Genomic DNA, 22156 nt, shown 5'->3' on the forward strand with positions numbered 1-22156 from the left:
AAGTTGCAGAGTAAAGTATTAATACTTATTTATGATAAAATTCACAGAATATTGGAAGCTTCAAAGAACTTCCTGAACTATTTAGGAAAAATTGTGATAGATTTCCTGGAATGAATGAGAAGCACTTCCGTTGAAACAAAAAAACAAGAATAGGAGGTTTACAATTTAAACATAACCATTGGAGGTCCTTGTCTATCTTGTAAAGTAAAAAAAAGGCATGAGGCATATTGGGATTGGAAGAGATAAAAATCATATTAGCAGATGATATGATTATCTATACAGAAAACCCAACTGAATAAACGTACTATGAGTGCTAACAAAACCTGAGCAAGGGCAATAGAAATAGACAAATCAACTCAAAAAAGCACTTCTTTTGGACAAATTATTCTTACAATAAAAATAAGATACTTGAAGAAATATAAAGATTTATGTTTTTGGTTTCCTTTAATAGAAAAATAGAAAAGGGCATAAATAAGATTTGAGCCAAAGGAGAGAGATACTGTTGTCATGGTTGGTATGATGTAACCTAGCAAATTTATCAGTCTTCTCCAACTATACATGCAAAGTAAATGAATTTCTAATAAAAATTCTTACTGATTTTTCAGAATGTAACAAATTTTAAAATTTATATAATGGCTGAAGACCCCTACATTTCTAAAAAAAGTGCATAGAAAGTTGAATCAAATATATAGTAGTCACTCTCACTCATCAGATATGAAGACATACGATGAAGGATGATGAGGCTGCTGTTGTCCCAGCAACATAGAAACAGACCAATGAAGCAGAATTGAGAGCTCAGAAATAGATCTAAGTATACGTAAGGACTTATTATATGATAAAGGTTTGTATCACAAGGCAATTTTAAAAGGACAAATTGTTAGTAGATATTAGGATAACTGTCTCATTATATGGAGAAAAATATAGACCTCTAACTTATGCAAAGTTTGGCTCCAGAGAGATTAAAAACCTAAATATAAGAGATAAATTTATAAATAGAAGAAAATGTGAACCAAAATCCTTGTCACCAAGGGGTAGGGAGAGGCTTTTTAAACAAAATCTCAAAAGCACCAATGATAAGTCAAAAAAGAGTGGTTGGATTTGGCTATAGCAAAATTAAGGACTTTGTTCAATGTAACGCACTGCAGATAAAGTTAACAAACAGATGTTAGTTTGGGAAAGGATATTTGCAGTGTTTAAAACAAGACAGGGATAATGTCCAAAATAATGCAAGATCTCCTTAGGGCAACAAGAAATAGGTAGGAAACCAAAGAGAATAACTGATAAAATTCATAAGAGGGTAAGCAGGTAGTTCACAAAAGAGGTTTAAATGAATAAAAAAATATATAAAGAGTTGCTAAAGTTCATTATAAAGAGGTAAAATTCAAAGTAAAGCAACCAGGAAATATCACTTTACAAGTATTTGAATGGCAGCAGTTGGAAGATGGATAGCACCGAATATTGGAGAGGATGTGGGGTAGTGGAGATTTTTGCACTGCAGGTCAGGATATAAATTGTACAGTCATTCTGGAAAGCAATCCTATGCATAACAATCCCACTCAGGAATATATTTTCTCAGAGAACTAGCAAAACTTTGAGGGGGGCCCGTTTCTGGATGTGATAGTATCTATCCCTAATGGAGGTAGGGAGATGCATCAATAAGTAAATTCAATCAACAAGTAAATGTAATCAATAAATAAAAATAGAGCGAATGCATACTATGAAATGCTATGCAGCAGTAAGACGCCAATGAACTAACTGGTCATGGAGAAATTTAAAACACATAATCATGAAAGAAAAAAACAGGAATGAGAATTATAGCACAAAGACTATTTATTTAAATACAACATATAAATTCTGCACAAAATCACTATACCTGTTTTATAATGCTTCACACATCCTACCGATCTCTTTAAAACAAGTGAGTGTTCAGAGGAGAGAACTGAGAATGAAAATTAAAGAAAGAGTGAAATAAAGTGAGGAAAGGGGATCTTGCATGCACCGATGATGACAACATTCTGAGAAACTGAGACCACAGTTAAGTCAACCTTCTGCCTGTGCACCTAAGTTTCAAAATCTAACAACAACAATAATAACAAACCAACTTTTAGGTGGTTTTCAATCTTTTGCTACAATGGTTTTGTCATATATCATCTTGTAATAAAAAATGCAACATTTTTGTCCTTGTACTATGCATTTCTGGGGTGTCTCCCCTACTTCTATTCTTTCCTAAGAGAGACTCATGGTATCACAGCCAGGGAGGTAACATTATAGCTATGTGCCTACCTGACATCCAGGTGTTTACATGGCCTCATATTTGAAGTTTCAGTGATCTGAGAGACAAAGTCTACTTCACTGACTTTCAAATATTTTGGTCTCGGGAATCCTTAATACTCTTAAAATTATTGAGGATCCCAAAGAACTTTTGTTATTTACCACATTAGAAATAAAAATTTTAAGTATTTAATAATTTAGAAATAATCATAAAACCATAAATGCTAACATAATATTTAAAGATGAAAAATAATTATATTTTGCAACACAAACATTTAGTGAGGAGAGTGGCATCATTCTACATGTGTAAAAATCTCTTTCATGTCTGGCTTAATAGAAGCCAGCTGGATTCTCATATTTGCTTCTGCATTCATCTCTTGTGAAATGTTGTTTTGATTGAAGTATATCTAGAAAATCCAGCTTCACACAGACATGTAGTTGGAAAAGTGAGGAGTATTATAACAGCCTTTTCAGATAATCGTGGATATTTTTCTTTGATACTGCACCAAAGCTCGACAAGTGGTAGATTCTTTTTTTTTTTTTTAAAGATTTATGTATTTATTTATTGGAGACAGCCAGCGAGAGAGGGAACACAAGCAGGGGGAGTGGGAGAGGAAGAAGCAGGCTTCCAGCGGAGGAGCCTGATGTGGGGCTCGATCCCGGAATGCCAGGATCACACCCTGAGCCGAAGGCAGACGCTTAACGACTGCGCCACCCAGGCACCCTGACAAGTGGTAGTTTCTTAAAGGTTATTATCAATGTGAAATCTGAAACTATTATCAATGAACTTTTTATAGTTTGTTATATTAAGATCCATTGGCGTGTCTTGTACTTTGATGATACTTTTACCCGTGTATGATTTTGTAATTTCATGTTCCGGTCATGTGGAAAATGTTGGTTCATCGATTATGCAATATTAAAAAAAATCACACTCATTAATTATAACACTGATGTCATCAGAAGAGTCCTTAAGCATTTGGAAGCTGTGAAGCTCATGGTGGTGGATACAAGATTTCCAAAATTTTAATTTTCACTTGAACCACAAGTCTTATCATTGGCAACAGTACTGTCATTTTTTCCCCTTGAGGTTACAGATTCACTTTGCTTATTTTTGAGAAAATACCAAATATTCAAGTCTGGATAAATCATGGTGTGTTTGCCAATTGTTCTTTCAAATAAAAATGGTGTTCCATGAAACAAGGGGCTAGTACTTCAGCCTACAACTCAACGGCAACTCTAAGTATGAGATACCCATGGTGGTGGTCCTCTATTCAGTATGCAGCAAAAGTGCTTCATGCACTTTTTGTTAACATGGAATATTAAAAAGACTTGTACTCGAGGATTGAGATTTAATAAAACGAATAATTTCTACTGATTCATCAAGGACATTCAATGAAACTGGCGTTCTTCTGTGCACTGTGGTGAACGACAATGCTAGAAGGGGTTTTTTTGTGTGGCTCTTGATATGTGCAAGGGTGGCAGCTGTTGTGAGAATTCTTGATTTCACACACCCTTTCTCAGAGTCCCTCTCTTCCCGCTCCTTACATTTGAAGAAGGGTTCCTGAATTAGCAGAGTTTGATTTCTCCTCCCAGGGACGCAGAACAGTACTTGGGAGGAGGACCCAGAAGTTGCCTGGGAAGACGGGAGGGAGGAATGAGAGCGAGAGAGATTTGGATTATATTCTCTAGTCTGACTGTATTGGTAGTTTTAGAAATTTCCATGTCAGAACTTATTTTTAACCTCTGAGTGTTAGAATGGGGAAAGTATTTCTAACAATGATTTCAGAAACTTTACAATAAAAAATATTGCCTTTTTTTAAAAGCACTTCTTCATGACGAAAACCATTTCATGAAGTCAAGAGGCAAATATTTGTGACTTATGTCAAACAAAGGACTAACCTCCTTAATGTATAAAGAACTCCTGGATATAGGAGAATAATGGATGGAACATATGAACAGATATTTCACAGACAAGGAAATATGAATGGCTCTTTAACATGAAAAGATGTTCAACTTCACTCTTTATAAGTGCAAATTACAGCTACAATGAAATACCATTTCCCACTTACCAAATCAACCAAATCTTTAAGTTTGATAATATATTGGCAAGACTGTAGGGCAGAGGATATTACTGTACACTGCTTATAAGACTATAAATTGTTACATCCCTCATGGAGGACAATTTAGAAGTATCTCTCGAGATTGCAAATGACCTTTTGCCCCAGCAATTCCTCTTCTGGGGAGTTTTTTCTGTAGATGGATTTGCACATGCATTTATGTGAAATTACGTTTAAACAAAGTTTTTGTTTTGTGTGTGTCTTTTTTTTTTTTTGGTATGGGTTTTATTTGTAAAAATTTAGAAGTAACTAACATTAATATGGAACTAATAATAGTGGTCGAATGTTGAAGGAGCTCATGGTAATGAGGCATATCAGGGACAGGAATAGGGAGGGGGACTTTTCACCGCAGATCTATCTTTATATATTATATCTTGAAAAAATTTGAATATATCATCCCATTTGTAAAGGATTAAAAAAATTTCTCTATACCACCTGGCAAGTACTAAATTTCTCCTCTCTAGCTACTAAGATACAAAATGGGAAGAAAAGGAATCCCTCTGTTTTTTGCTGAAGCGAAACTGAAATTATGTACCTAATGGTATCTTATTTTCAGCAGTCACCTAATGCGTATTGATTGGATGAATGAAACAAATGGGTAATGACATGGGATTGCTATTAGGTAGATTTTCTGGTAATAGTGCACACAAAAGATAAAATTCACTTTGAGTTCCACTGTCTTTCCACCTGGGGACATTAATCTTCTTTCCTACCCTTTTTTCCTTCCTAGTTTTTTCATTTTCATAAACGTGAGATAGCACTCATATCCCACTATCTAGATCTGAATAAAAACATGTTTGAAGGAAGAAGTACTTCGTGTGAATGGACCGATGTCTGTGTGTATCCTGGTGGTTCTGAATTATGCCCATTTTCTTTTACAAACAATATACGAGGGTCTATATTATGCCAAATCAACTGCCTCGAAATGGAAAATTTTATTTAAAGCTTCGAGTACATGTAGACAGAAGCTGGATTGCTGAGTTCAAGTCCCAGAGTTTGAGATCTTATAATTGATCTACTGATTCCTGAATGTGAATACTTTTCCTATGTCTGAACAATTACTTGGTCAGAAAATATCCCATAAGAACTTAGAGTCTAGTAAATCAAAATATATATTTACTGTACTATAATGTAATGTAATACAATACACCATAATATAATGTAATATATGACAAGAATAAGAATATGTCAAGAATAAGAATAAGCCTCTTATTTTCTCGTTAAACTCTCATGAATTATCATACATAATACAAATCATTATAAATTCTTTTGTCATATACTGTAATTGCCATACATTTTTGCCTACTATGCTTTTTGTTTGTTTGTTTAAAGATTTTATTTTTAAGTAATTTATACACCCAACGTGGGGATTGAAACTGCAACCCTAAAATCAAGAGTCGCACACTCTATGGAATGAGCCAGCCAGGCACCCCTCCCCTATTACGTTTTGGGTTTTTTTTCCCCCCTTACTATAAACAACAGAAGTTCAGAATACATTTACATAGTGTCAAATTTCTGACAAATAACTGGAAAACAGAGCAAAGATGCAATTTAGTTTGTTTGATGAAGCATTTTACACTATTACATATGTCTTTATGGGCATATGTATATATATACATATATATACACAAAATAATCCATCTACCACTTTTTAAAAAGCTTGCATTGATGAAAAAAATGCATATTTATAAATGACATAATTGTAAGGCATTCATTTTTGACATAACACCTCTGTGATTAAATTATTCCTTGTTTTTCTAAGAAAAAATTATTATCCTAAAGACTCTGAACTTTAATAACTAATAAAATTAAGACCAAATCTCTTAAACTTATTCCAATGATGAAATCGAATTACTTCATTTTTATTTTAAGTGTAAGGTTATTTTTGGAAAAGTAGGAGATAAAACTTTATATTTAGAAGAAAAAGCAGAAATAGTTCTAATGGGGGGATATCCATTTTTATCTTTACTGTGTTGCATAGAAATTTCTGGGAATGGCATCGTTTCAGACTTGGAGGCATCGCTGCTCTATTTTCACATATGGTTGGAATGAGAATTCCCTTGCAGTGCCTGCCTCCCATTCTCACATGGGAGGAGCCAGAACACAGCTATGGAGTAGTCTGTCAAAGGTTTTTTTCATTATTAACAGAAAAGTTATATTGTCTGCCTGCCCGAAAATGTTTATGGAAACTTGTGATTTCTACGTCTGGAATTCATTTTTGAGAGTGCATGCAAATGAAACAGTTGAAGAGGTAACAGATACTTTACTGCAGTGCAGACCCAACTTGAGGTCTGAGATACAACTGCAGCAGATCTTCGAAGCTCTTCAACACGGTTGAGAAACCCTCAAATGGTTTATCCTGAGAAATGCTGGAAGCTCTTAGAAGCTACTTTTTAAGATAGATTCCCTCATTTCTAAAATAGCTCTATTAAAATCTCACCGAGAAGCACAGGTAGGATTTTTGGGTGTGACTTAAGAACTTTGGGCGATGTTCACCAGCAAAGCCTAATAATGTAGTTAATCTAAAATTTCAAATAAAGGCAGCAAAATTTTCACAAGTATCTTCCAAATGCAATTCCTAAAATAATTGGTATGTCTCCACTTGTCATTATCTATAGGAGCGATTCTTTCGCATTAATTAATCTTTCACATTTCTGTGGAAACATAGGAATATGAAGGCAACACAGTACGTTTTTCATCATGTAATGGGTTCATTTTAAAATAGGACTATCCTTTACACGAAGATTATGTCATGTTCTACTTTCAGTTGTTAAAAAGTTTATCTTTTATTACATAGCAGTGGTGATGGATAATAATTTTTTGCTTTTTTTTTTAAAGATTTAATTTATTTATTTATTCGACAGAGATAGAGACAGCCAGCGAGAGAGGGAACACAAGCAGGGGGAGTGGGAGAGGAAGAAGCAGGCTCATAGTGGAGGAGCCTGATGTGGGGCTCGATCCCAGAATGCCAGGATCACGCCCTGAGCCGAAGGCAGACGCTTAACCGCTGTGCCACCCAGGCGCCCCGGCTTTTGTTTTTTTTAATTTAAAGATTGTATGTTTTTATTTATTTTCAGAGACAGAGCGCACAAGCAGGGGGAGCAGCAGGTAGAGGGAGAAGCAGGCTCCCCGCTGAGCAGGGAGCCTGATGTGGGACTCAATCCTGGGACCCTGGGATCACGACCTGAGCCAAAGACAGATGCTTAACTGACTGAGCCACCCAGGTGTCTCAGTAATAGTTTGTTTTTAGCATCTTTTTGGTGGCAGTTTTCTGTAATCTAAGTTTTTGGAGTTTTTATTAGTTTTTAAATCCAGAAATATAGGAGCTGTATTTCACACAATATTAAAACATCCACATAAAAAGCAAAAATTCAGGAATTAGTGCCCGAAAACATTCAATTTACCAAATAACTTTTCATCAAGACATGGAGAGATTTGCTCTGGATTAACAATTAAATATGGTCTACTATAAATGCAAATATTAATGCATAAATCCATTCAAATGGTCAACAAATAACATGGGGTGAATTTGAAAGCGAGTTAAAGAAGTATGAAAAGTGACCGTGGCCTGGGATGGATGGGCTAAGGAAGAAGCTAACAGACTGAAAGGTCACACTTGCCATGACATTGAAATTATTTTATAGGCTTGGCTTAAGAAATGGGATTTTATGTTGAGTCAACTGAATCTAAGATTAAAGAGAGGAGAATGAGAGGTCTCTTCTCTTTGTCGACCTTGATGAATTAAGAATGGTGTGAGCAGCGGGTGATGAATGAAGGCCCAAAGGTAATTAAATCTGTACTATGAACTCTTTGCCCGTCTTATTTAAAGACAGGCTGCTCTGGTCCTAGAGCCTAGTAGTTGCTCTATAAATATTTGGTGGATGAAGAACGTGAAAGAAGAAAGAGAAGGTAGCTGCTGGGAAAGCAGCAGTGGAGAATTGTGCAGAACACCAAGAAAATGAATTTTAGGAATAGCTAATCAATTCAGAGTTTTTTGAAGGCCTCTTTTAATCCAGGCAACATAATCTTATTTGCTATCAATTGCTCTAGCAAGCACAGTATGGATGGTGATACTCAGAATTATTTATTTAAAAAGATTTTGTATTGGCCAACAGCTGCTACTACTGGAATTTACAGGATAACTAGAAGACTAGGAATTTGTGGTTTAAGATGGTCCTAAATCCCTTAGTAATTCTAAAGCTTTAGTGATCTTTTTCTTTATGCAAAGAATTTCACTTGTAGTTACATATTTATGGGCCTAAGATCATTATTAGCTCCTTAAAATCACCAAGTAATAGAGTTGGAAAGCGATTTCAAAGACAATCTATATCATCTTTCCTGTTTATAAAAACAAATTTTCAAAGATGCCAATGACACTTCGCACTGTGTTACATCAGGCCTACTTTCAGATTGCTTATACTTACCAAAAACAAGCAGCTTGTTATTGGTTCTTAGAAGTTTTTGGCCAAAGAGCCAAAATTTGGTAGGGAATATGTATGAATGAGATTCATGAAAATTTACCATTTTGTCAGATTACCTTTTTGAAGTATGATTAAGTATAAGATCTCAGTTTCATTATTTCTCTTGACTTAATTTCCCCATTAACCAAAAGGGACACCATTTCATGGATTATTGCCATAAAAGAATTGCATTGGCATCTTAATGATTTAATGCTCAAATATACAAAAGCCCAGATGGTCTTAATGAATCACAAATTTTGGTGTCTAATATATATGTGATAAACCGACAACACAGGACCATTTCTGTGGGATGTTAGAATTTTCGACAGTAAGTTTGCTCTCACTAGTTCAGCTCATGTTAACATACTTATGTGTCTCCTCCCCTGTTTCAACGCATGCAGTACAGCACTCACTAATTATTTCTATTGTGTGTGCTAGACATTTGAAAGTGTGTGGTCTTGCAAACTATGAGGCAGATTGGAATTCTTTATAGCATAAAGTTAGTGACATACAGTTGCTTCAAATCATAGCCACTATTCTGGTAGCCAAAAGAAATGCAGTGATATAATAGAGGCTCCTTCCCTTCCTATGTATAATTAAAAGTTCTCAAAAAACACTTGGAAAATGATCTCTCTCATTCAGGAGAGCAACTTGCGTTTGCAAACTTTACGTTGTTTTCCCAAAGGCTTATTGCATACCTGCACACGTGTGTGTGTCTAAGAATTGTTTTCAAAAATCACGGAAGCAAAGACAGAAATCCACTTTATCAAATGATGGGTGATGAGACCAATTGAGCTATTCACCATGTGCTTAGTGTCCTCTTTGGGATGTCGCTGTTCCTCCATCTTTGCTGTCTGGCATTCCCCAGCCAGCGGGCCTCACTGAGGTCTCCTTCCTGCGGTTTACTCAGGCTTGAACGGAACATACACCAACTTGTCCTCCGTGCCTTCTGCTCATTCCCTCATTTGGGGATGACTCTCCTTCTCTGAGTCTGGTTGTCTCGGGATGGGGGGAGAGCATCTTATTTCTGAAGTATAATGTCTCTATGTGCCAAGGAGGCACGGCAGGATGAAGTTACCATGCGTTCCCTATTCCCTCTTCACTGCTGCTGCTCTTTTGAAGGCCGTCCCCCACATCACCTTTCACTCAAGTATGCTTTGCTAGTTTGGAGAGATTTATGATTGTACGTCTAAACGCAAATAAAAGGAGGAAGTATGCTAATGAATCTTAATAGGGACTGTGCAATCAATTTTCTCACGAGTTTTAAGCAACATATTCCTAGACTCTAGGATAGCAACATATCTCAGGAAAACCATAAGCATGTTTCATACCGATTATATCTTATATGTATAGCTTATGTCCAGCAAACGATCATTTACTCCCACCGTAAATTACGGAGCCTTGTTAAAAGCACTCCTCCTGGGTCCTCCCCTTTTTGGGCTGAGGAAAAGTTGGCACCTCCCCGAAGGAGGTGGAAACCCGAGGAAGACAGGGTCTCGTCCTACTCTGTCCTTACACACTGAGCCTCCTGAACAGGAGTTCCTCATGTGTGTGCAGAGAATAAGTAATCTGTGTCTGAGGATTTTTTTTTTTCATGTAAAGTTAAATTGTATCCAGCTGCTCCAGCTGTTTTCATTTCACATTTGAATGTTTACTATTTTACTGAGCTGGGAAAGCAGCTCTTGAGTGTTGCATGTATCATTCTAAAAAAGGAACTTTTGCTGTCCTTAATAGCTAAAGGACCAGAACTGTCCAGAAGGGCAGAGACCATGACTGTCTTATTCCACATTGAATTTCCAGGATCCAAACGGGTATTTGGTACCTTGTCAGTACTCATAATGTATTTAAGAGAATAAAGAATGATTATTGCTCTCCTAATTGATAAAACAAGTAACGATGCCTACATGGTATAATTGTAACTACATGAAGGCAAAAAATTAAATTGCCTTGCACTGTGTTTTTGAATATACATATATTATAAACTATATAAGGCATTTTTATTGTTGATTTGCTTATTTATTTTTTTCACAATTTTTTAAAAAATCTTGGAGTCTGAGAGCACTTGTAAGAGGAATATTTACAGAGGTTTTCTGTTGCATGACACTTTGAAAGACACATGAATTGTAAGGTTTTACTTTTTGAGGCCTTGTCCACATCAGTTATCCTAAGCTAACTGACCAGAGTGTTTCCTATAGTTCAAAATTCAAAACATAGAAAGTTTCTTCTCCCATCCTTAACTCCTGGCCACCTCACTCCTGTCCTTGCAGTTGACATTATTAATTTCTGGTGTAGTTTTCCAAAAATAATTCATGCTTTTAAGATTTAACAGCTAAGGGGCGCCTGGGTGGCTCGGTTGGTTAAGCGTCTGCCTTTAGGTCAGGTCATGATCCCAGGGCCCTGGGATTGAGCCCCACATCAGCGGGGCCCCTGCTCAGCGGGGAGTCTGCTTCTCCCTCTCCCTCTGTCTGCCACTCCCCCTGCTTGTGCTCACTCTCTGTCAAATAAATAAAATCTTTAAAAAAATTAATAGCTAATTAAAATTTAGCTCGTGTAGAGCTTTCCATATCAATTTATATAGAGCTTCTTCTTTCTGTATGGCCCCGTATTCTGTTGCATGGATTTACTATAGTTTATTTAAATGATTCCTCAGTAATGAGCATTCAAGTCATTTCCAATATTTTCCAATATATTACAAACAATGGTGCCACAAATAATGTTGTGCACGTGTCCTTCTGTACACACGCATTTCATTAGAATAAATTCCTAGCTGTAGAATTGTTATATTAAAGGTATATGCGTTTAAAATTTTGATATTTACCAAACTGCCTAAAGGATAGGTCTCAATTGTTTTTTTCTTTTCTTTTTTTTTTTTTTTAAAGATTTTATTTATTCATTTGACAGAGATAGAGACAGCCAGCGAGAGAGGGAACACAAGCAGGGGGAGTGGGAGAGGAAGAAGCAGGCTCATAGCGGAGGAGCCTGATGTGGGGCTCGATCCCAGAACGCCGGGATCACGCCCTGAGCCGAAGGCAGACGCTTAACGACTGAGCCACCCAGGCGCCCCTCAATTGTTTTTTTCTTAACAATTTGCTTGACTCGAACTATTCTACAAGCAGATTTTTTATATTTTATAGTCACACCTAGAAAACTGAATCCTACGATCCGTAAGTGGGAAGGGCAACCGTGTTAATGGAGTGATTTAAGGATCACTGAGAGTCCTACCAGCACAAATATCTGGAAGTCACCAGCCTGTCATAATGTCCTTCAAGGCAATCCATAGAGACTTTCTGTGTGATAATCATCCCCGAGGCTTTGCTTTTGGCTATAATAATTAGTCGCTAGTATTCATATCTTGATAAACTATAAAATGTCTCTTTGATTCTTTCCTTTTTCTTGTGTGTACTTCCTTTTTATCTCCTGACAGACTGATGTGACATCCCATGGCCTTTTTACTATTATAACCTGTGGAACATTCAAATTACACAGAACTTTACTATCACTCTGGGAGTCGGGGGGAGAAAGGGAGGAAAAGAAGGAGAGAAAAACTTAATTCTTCACAATTTTTTGGTTAAAATGCCCTGGAAGAATCTACATTTTCATTGTGAATCTGCACAGTTACTGTTTGTGAACGTATTCCTGCCAACGGGGTTAATTTTGTCTGAGCAGATGAGTGTCACTCTGAAAAAAAGAGTATTGTGCTCTACGGACACTGCTGACCCCCAAAGCACGGAACATGATACAGGACTGGGAACTCCAGCCTCACTTAAAAGTTGAAGCTTAACTTAAAATTGATCATTTCTGTTTAGACTAAATAATATGGTTGTCCATTGTGGTCAGCTAGGAAGGAATTGTTTTTCCCCCTAAAGTTTACAGTATCCACTAGCTGTTTTTCTTTTTTCCTTGCAGGTTAGTAATATCTCAGGAAAACCATATACTGCCTCTGAGAGTAGAATGGGAGTGAGGTGTCCAAGAAAGCTAAGAGCAGGTGAAGTAGAAAGGGACTGCCATATAAAAAATGTTAGGAACAGAGAAGTAGGATGGCAGGAATAGATAACCTATTTAATATGTAATGCATTCAGAAGTTTAGTGGCTTCCAATATTGGTGAATTACAGGACATTCCTGCAGCCCAGCTGCACTAGTGTCTGGGAAAGTTGAACTCAGCAGCCCCAGTCTACGAACCCATACAGAGCTGGGTGGATGAGGGAGCCACGTTCAGAAGGCAGCCAAGTCCTATTCAGTAATAGCACTTCACTTCAAAGGTGCTCAGCACAGTACTAGGGGCTCCATACCTGTCTGCATGGACGACCCTCTAACCCTTCTCAAATCAAAGTGCTCTCCGAATAGGATTTTATATGCTTCAGAGACACTGGCTTTTAATTATTCCCGTGTTGCAAATGAGACATTAAGCATCACGGAAAACTCAAGAACATGAGCAAATAAAAAAACAAGGCTCTGGTTAGACTGAGCTTATGAACACAAGACTCTACTTTCCACTTTGCACAGACAGTGAATCTCTATCACTGAATTTCAGTGACTCTTCCTATGAAAAACATTTTTTTCCTTTTCTTCTTGATAGTCTGTGTATGTTTGTTGTCAAATATGAAAAAAATAACTGTGATAGAAGAAGGGAGAAAGCTTTTGAGATCTGTGATTTTGGTTTATGTAAAGCTGCTTTACAAGCAGTTTCTTGTTGGGTCAACAAGCCTGTGTGTATTTTGGCATAAAACAGAGAGTGCGAGTGCCTAATCCATTCAGAATAACCCTTTCAGGGATGTTGAGATATCCAGGCGATAAACTGACAGCAATAGAGGAGGGTGAAACATTAGGAGAACAGTATCAACCATTACAAAAAGCTGCAAAAACTGGATTCCCTGGTTTGTAGACTTGCTATTTTCTACCTACATGATTATTGGAATTTCTGTTGTAACTTTCAGAGAATCTCTTTGTCTTAGGGTATTATTATATACTTATATCAACACGCAGTATGGTGTCATGGGAAAAGCACAGAACTTGGGAAATCAGGTAGACCTATCTGAGTTTGAGTCCCATCTCTGCCACTTTTTTTTTTTTTTTAGATTTTATTTTTAAGTAATCTCTACATCCAGTGTGGGGCTTGAACTTCCAACTTAAGATCAAGCATCACATGCTCTACCGACTGAGCCAGCCAAGTGCCCTTCTGCTACTTTTTTATTTCTTTTTTTAATTTATTTATTTGTCTGAGAGAGATTGAGAGTGTGAGCACAAGCAGGGGGAGCAGCAGGCAGAGGGAGAAGCAGGCTCCTTGCTCAGCAAGGAGCTCGACGCGGGACTTGATACTAAACCCTAGGATCATGACCTGAGCCAAAGGCAGACACTTAACTGACTGAGAACCTTAGGTGTTCCTACTTTTTTTTTTTTAAAGATTTTATTTATTTATTTGGGGGGGGAAGGGGCAGGGGGAGGGGCAGAAGGAGAGGGAGAGAGACTCAAGCAGACTCCATGCTGAGCATGGAGCCTGATGAAGGGCTCGATCCTAGGACCCTAGGATCATGACCTGAGCCAAAACCAAGAGTCCGACACTTTAACTGACTGAGCCAGCCAGGCTCCCCCCTCTGCTACTTTTTAGCTGTATAAATGTAGACTAAATTACTTCACGTCTCCAAACCTCAGTTTCCTCATCTGTATTATGGAGGACGATAGCTATAACTTGTCGTCTTTATAAGGACCCTAGAGGGTAATTTACATTAGCCATCTCCCACAATGCCTGACTCTAAGGACTCCTTATGTGTTCATCCCCTCTAGACTGTCCTCTGCCTGACGCCACAGATAAAGGCAATCGAAGTGTTAATAAGTATGTATGTACATTCCAGAACAGATTTAAGGTGGTTATAATTTGCTGGTTCGACCCAACGGTTTCCTAAGGAAATCTGAGAATGAGGAAGTTATTTTTCCTCTTTCACGAGAGACATTTGAAGAGTAAGAAAGTTCCCTTTTTCTTTTTTCCACTCTGTGCATTATATTTGACTATCTTGGGATAAGTGGCCTGAAAACATATTGGTAAATTGTACAACATTATGAATGTACTGTCAGTAATTTTATGTATTGTATCACAAATAACAAAGAAAACAATAGAAATAGGTATTGTTTTTCCTTTAAAAAAATATATTGGCAAAGCCGTGGTTCCAGGTAAATAGTCTATTCATCCATTGCTTTATAGCTAAAGTGAACAGCTGATACAAATTAAAAAAAAAATGGCTGAAGAGTTTAGACTGTAGCATATCTTTAAAAACTCAGTATAAAATGTTTATCACAGAATTACTTATAATAGTGAAATACTGAAAGCAATCTAAATGGCTCATATTAGGAAAATGGGTAGCAACAATATTTAAGATTTATTGAACACTTAACAATGTACCAGAAATGCTTTTAAGTATTTCACATGTATTAACTTATTAATTCTTACAATAAAACAATGGTAGGTAGTACTACATTTACATTACATGGTAGATAGTAATCACATTAAAAAAAAATTTTATTTATTTATTTGAGAGAGACAGAGCAAGACAGAGAGCATGGGCCTCGGGGAGGGGCAAAAATAGACTCCCCTCTGAGCAGAGAACCCAATGCCGGACTCGATTCCAGGACCCTGGGATCATGACCTGAGCCAAAGGCAGACACTTAACTGACTGAGCCACGCAGGTGCCCCAATAGTATTCACATTTTACAGATGAGGAAACGGGCACAGAGGTGTTAGTAAATTGCTCAAATTCACATAGCTGGTAAATGGCAAAGCAGGATTCCTACGTAGACGTATGATTGTGCAGCCCAAATTTGATGTATTGAGATAATGTAATATTTTGCAACCTTAAAATGCTTCCTCAAACATTTTTTAAAAGACTTATTTATTTATTTGGAGGGGGAGGGAGAGGCAGAGGAAGAGGGAGAGGGAATCTCAAGCAGACTCCCTGCCAAGGGTGGAGCCCAACACAGGGCTCAGTACTGTGACCCTGAGATCATGACCTGAGCCGAAATCAAGAGTTGGACACTCAACCAACGGAGCCAGTCAGGCACCCCTTCCTAAAACATTTTTTGATGACACAAAAATGATTATGATATAACACAGCAAAAAATGTAGGATAAGAATTGTATGTGCAATATAGTCTCAACTTTGGAAGAAAACATCTATGGAAGAAAAGAAAATGTTTATGATGGTTATCTCTGGAAGAGTAGATCATGATTATTTATTTTCTCTTGTATATATTTTTTGATACCTTACGAATTTCTTCAATTAACTTACATTCACTTTATATTCAGAAAAAAATAAACTATTTACAATAGCATCTCATTTACTTAGCATTTTTATGAATCTCTAAATTATTCCACATAAGTGAAATATTGTTTTAGTTTTAGAAAGGAACATCGTAAGGTGATTTAATTCAGTTTTCCAGCCAATGCTTAAATCTATTCAACAATGCCCATATCAAGAGCCTTTTAAATTATATTTGAATACTCTTTTGTTGATGGAAAACTGACTACTTCTCAAGGCAGTGCAAGCCATTTATAAACATTTTTTACTCTGAGAACTCCAAGCCTGATCTTTTATGAAAAGAACCTTTTGTCTTAATTTTTTTAAATAGGCTCCACACCCAACATGGGGCTCAAACTGATGACCCTGACATCAAGAGTCACATGCTCTACTGACTGAGCCAGCCAGGAGCCCCTTATTTTAATTTCTTACAAATTTTATGCTTGTTGGTTAAATGGCCAGCCACAGGATTCTAAGCCCCAAGTCTGGAAAGAGGACCTTGTTATCTAGGCGGTCTATTACTGCCTGAACCTAGCCCCTGAGATATCATCCCCTACCTGGCCCCCAACCACTTTCTGGTCTGCCAGTCTGGGAGGATCTATTACTCATACTCATCTTCTTACTCTGTGACCAAGCCTAGCGATTTGATTTTTACGCCTAGGCAAGCCATGACCTCTGCTGCCCTAAACTGACTCAGCACCCAACTGCCATTCAGGATAATATTCTTCTTAAAGAGAACATACAGAACTTCTTGTTGTTATTATTATGAGTAACTTCCACTGGCTGAGCAGCTCCCACATGGCAGGCACAGTGCTGGACCTTTTAAACACATGATCACAACTCATCATTATTACCATGCCCACGAGGTATTCTTCCTATTTTGCAGATGGCGCCGGTGCTAATGTTGTTTAGAGGGATGACACAACTTACCGAAGATCACAAAGCTAGCGGACGGCAGAGGCCGGACTGCACCCTGGGTCTTCCTGACTTCATTGTCAGTGCTCTGTGTCACGACACCGCTTCTCTACTTAAATTATAACTTTCTTCCTGATGACTCCGGATCATAATGATGACATGACTTATTAACAGTGGCATCTTCAGGAGCTACGGGTTTATAGGCCAGAGGGACAATGTTCTGTGATTCTTCTGTCTTTTCCTAATGGGGCTCTCCGGTCCTGCGTAGGAGTGTGCTAGGCCCGTTGTATTTTCTGATATACAACTTTTTATTTCTATGGACTATGACTAGCGTTAGTTAACTAAATGTGTTAATGAGTTGCATTTCAAGGAAGGAAGATTCAGTCAGCTTTGAGGGAAGGTTTAAGAGGCTTCTCTGTTGTGTCTTCTTAGGCACACACGTGGGTGTGCTTTGCCACTCGGAGACTCCATTCCAGGCTATGTTCCTTATCACTGAGCTTGCCAAAGAGTGAGATGAGATTGGCTTTGAAGCAGTTTGTCAAAATCCTATCAAGCTGTAACCCAGTGAATAGATTTTATAAATATGCTTATCTCACCAAACATTGTTTGTTAAATGCAGAAAAATAACATTTGTCCGTACCTACGGATACCTCTGCTCTATATCTTTTTTTTTAATGTTTTTTTATTATATTATGTTAGTCACCATACAGTACATCCCTGGTTTCCGATGTAAGGTTCGATGATTCACTAGTTGCGTATAACACCCAGTGCACCATGCAATACGTGCCCTCCTTACTACCCATCATCAGTCTGTCCCATTCCCCCATCCCCCTCCCATCTGAAGCCCTCAGTTTGTTTCTCAGAGTCCATAGTCTCCCATGCTTCACTCCCCCTTCTGATTACCCCCCCTTTCTTTATCCCTTTCTTCCCCTACCGATCTTCCTAGTTCTTACGTTCCATAGATGAGAGAAATCATATGATAATTGTCTTTCTCTGCTTGACTTATTTCACTTTCTGCTCTATATCTTATCCTTGCTTGTCTTTAGGTAGGATGGCTATACATCCCTGTTTCCCAGGACCATCTTGGATTAATTATTATAATTGTATATAATTAATACTTATTAAAATGCTCCTTTTAATATTATTAAAAGAGTTAGAAGTGATAAGGTAGAGGAACACCTTAACTTGATGTCAGTTCTGACTGTGTGGGGCTCCCCTTGTATGGGTCTATTGGAGGATGAGACACTTTGTGTTTTAAGACCTTGGTATTCAAGAGTAATTGTCAAGATTTTTTTCTTGCCCTCTTGCTCCTTAGAATCTTTTGGGCTGTGAGACATTTGCTTTTGCCTTTTTTTTTTTTTTTAAGGCTTTATTTATTTCAGAGAGAGAGAACGTGAGCGGGGGGAGAGGCAGAGGGAGAAGCAGACTCCCCACTGAGCAGGGAGCCTGATTCAGGGAGATCCCAGGGCCCCTGGATCATGACCTGAGCCGAAGGCAGACACGTAACCAACTGAGCCACCCAGGCGCCCCAGTTTGCTTTATTTTTTTTAGAGGTACAACATTTACTATCTTATGAATCTTTAACATTTAAAAAATAGTCATCTTTCCCATATAGATTTTGAAGACCTCTTAAGGACTATGAGATAGGCACTAGACCGCCACCATTTTGAACCAGTATTGACTGCTTTATAGTTTCTATAAGACGCCAAACCGATCTGGTTATTCATTTCCTTAGCAGCACAGGGCTAGAGCACAGCCTCATTCTTAAGGGAAGTGAATGAAAAATTCAGTAGCTTTGAGAGAGAAAAAAAGAGAGGGAGAGAAGAAGGAGGAGAAAAGGATGGGGAGGAAGAGAGGAGAGGAAAGATTTATTCCAAGTTCTGTGGCCTGATGGCTTCTAGCATTACCAGACAGGAGATGAGCTCAGGTTCAAACTGGTTAGCTAGGATGAGAGGAGTGGAAACCATGTGTACATGATACCAATTATCCTAATGAAAACTCACTTATTCAGCCCAGATTCAAACTATTTCAAAATAACTGGATCTCTACTATTGTATAAGCATCAATTAACTTGATGTTATCTTGTTTTGTGTAGATCAGTAAGTGATTTTCACAGAAATGCACATAATTTTCTGGCTTCATGTGCCATTTACGACTGAAATATGAAGAAAGTGCTACAGGATGATGATGAAGATCTTGACCTTGTGAGGCCAGATCTAGCCACTCCCAAGTGTGACCACATTCAAGTAGCTCCCGCCATCATCTGGAGTCAAGGGAGACAGGGTAGAGGTCACAGGGAATCTTGGAAACGAGAACAGCAACAATAATACCACTGTTGAGTGCTTTCTGTGTGCTAGACATTGTTCTAGGAGCTGTACATGCACTCCTCTGAACAACCCTGAGACATAGGGATTATGTTCTTTTGCAGCTGAAGAAGATAACTTCAGAGAGTCTCAGTAACATTCCCAAGATCACCTGGCTGGATCTGAACTCAGGCCTCTCTGTTTTCAAAGAGGGTCTTTCTACTGTATTCTGCAATGTCTTCAGAAAGGGGATCTCAGTAGGGCACCTGGGTGGTCCAGTTAGTTGAACATCTGACTCTTGATTTTGCCTCGGGTCATGAGCTCAGGGTGGTGGGGTCGAGCCCTATGCCTATGTCGCGCTCCATGCTCAGTGGGGAGTCTGCTTGAGTTTCTCTCCCTCTCCCCTTTCCTCTGTCCCTACCCCCCTTCTCCCTCATGTGCACACACTCTCTAAAATAAACAAATCTTAAAAAAAAAAAAAAGGAGACCTCAGAAAACTCAACAACCCCCCTTTTTTTTTTTAAAGATTTTATTTATTCATTTGAGAGAGAGACAGAGCACAAGCAGGGGGAGTGGTGGGGGAGAGGGAGAAGCAGACTCCCTGCTGAGCAGGGAGCCTGACATGAGGCTCAATCCCAGGACCCTGGGATCACGACCTGAGCCAAAGGCAGACACTTAACTGACTGAGCCACCCAGGAGTCCCAAACTCAACAAACTCTTACCATATCCTGCTTGGTACTATAGCTATTAACACTTCCTCAAGGAATCTGAGACCACATCTTCATCTTTGTATTTTCATACCACCTATCCTGCACACAGTAGGTGCTTAAGAAACACTTGTTGAGTGAATGAGTAGATGAGCGTCATATAGAGTTAATGCTGAAATGTACTTATTACAAAACACACCCAAACAGTATTAAGAATAGCCACTGGCTCCTTAGAATATTGCTTCTCAAAAGTCGATGTGTAAATGTATCACCTGGGGATCTTGTTACACTACCAGGAGGTCTGGGGTGGGGCCTGCCATTCTTACATTTCTAACAAGATGATAGTCGATGCGCCTGCTGCTGGTCCGCCGCTTCCACTTTGTAGTAAGGTCCTAGATCAAGGAAAGTTCAGAAGAAAACTCTGTGCTACTTAGTTTTTTTGTAGGACCCAAGGGAATTTCAGAGAAATAAAAGAAATGTTTGCATCAAGGGCAAATTTAGGTGGTATCTGTTCAAAAGAGGGAGAAGGGTTAGAGATTTGGGAGAATTTAGGAGACAGCTCTTTCAGACAACAAGCATTTATTCAGTACCAGTCTGTGCAAGTCAGTGTGTGAGTCCCACAAGGCACTGTCAGACACGTTTTCCCTAGGTCTTGCCCAGGATTTCTGACTATTACTGGTTATCTGTTTCCAGCACTGGTTCTCAAACTTGACCATACATGGGAATGATCCAGAGAGCATGTTAAAGCACCCTTTCCTAGACCCTTTCCTCAGCCATTCATGTGCAGCAGGTGGGAGGGGGCCTATGATTCTGCATTTCTAACCAGCTCACAGGTGAAACCGAAGCTTCTGGTCTGAGGTTCACACTTTGAGAAGCACTGTCCTAGGGCAGTGAAGTTAATCCCTGAGATTCCTAGTACCTCAAAACCTGAAATCTATATTACCTTGAACATAATCTCAAAACTGTAGGTCAGCGGCCAGAAAACTGGGTTAGTTAAACTAGTTGCTTGTGCTTTGTGGTCCAAGTGAGCACCTGAAGGTATCTGTTAATAAACAGCGTGCTCAGCTTTGGGGAGATACTCAGAGTACACACAATAAAAGGAATGATATTAAATGTTAGCTGTGGTTATGACGGATGGCTTTTCCTCATATTTTTCGGTACATTATACATTTAGTATAATGAATAGATAACAGTTTTCTAAGTAAAAAACATTTTTTTTTTTGTTTTTTGCTTTAAGTCAAGGTCCAGGATGCCTGCTATGACCTTCACATCTACTTTTTCTGTACAAAAATCCTTCAACTAAATGATACATAAACCAAAGCCATCTTTTTTCAAGCTTCTTGATTCACACTAAAGGAGGGCACTCATTTTGGTTGTATTTTTAGCAATATTAGAGAGGCGACTCTGGCTAAAATACAGACACAGTCTAATTAAGTATTCTATAGCTAATCTTTCATCTAAGGGCACCTATGTCTTCTCCTAGGGTTCACTTCGGTCAGTAGGATTAAATATGCATGTGCAGAGATTGTGCACGTGTGTGTGTGTGTGAGAGAGATCAGATCGTAGGATACACTGTGAAATGATGAAATTTGCCTTCAGAGTTCTCATTGGTCTTTATCTGTGTCCACAAGAACTTACAAATTCTATGTCCCTCCCCCAACACACACACACACACACACACACACACACACACACACACACACACAGAGAGACACACACGGTCCCCTGCCCTAAATCACCCTTTCAGCAAAACTTCTATTCCAACCAGACCAGTGGCCCTCTTTTCCCACCACAGAACTAAACTGAAGGCCCTTGCGGATGGGTCATTTCTACGTATTCATCCTACAGTCATCTGACTCGGGGCTCGGTGAATGTTTCTTGAATGAATGTCACTAGCTTTTGTTGATTATGAGCACGACCCCCACCCCCAACCCCAGATACTTGTTCTCCTTCTCTCCCCAGCAAGCCTTGTCTCTTCCCTTCAGAAGGCCGTGTGGGGCTGTTTCAATCTCCTTTGGGGCATGCCTCGCCCTGAACCACTACCGCACAGAAATCTCCACTCTACAGGTTAACACATGGACTCCGCATTTTTGTGTG

This window comes from Ursus maritimus, unplaced genomic scaffold (assembly GCF_017311325.1).
Source record: "Ursus maritimus isolate PB19 unplaced genomic scaffold, ASM1731132v1 scaffold_4, whole genome shotgun sequence".
Lineage (NCBI taxonomy): Eukaryota > Metazoa > Chordata > Mammalia > Carnivora > Ursidae > Ursus > Ursus maritimus.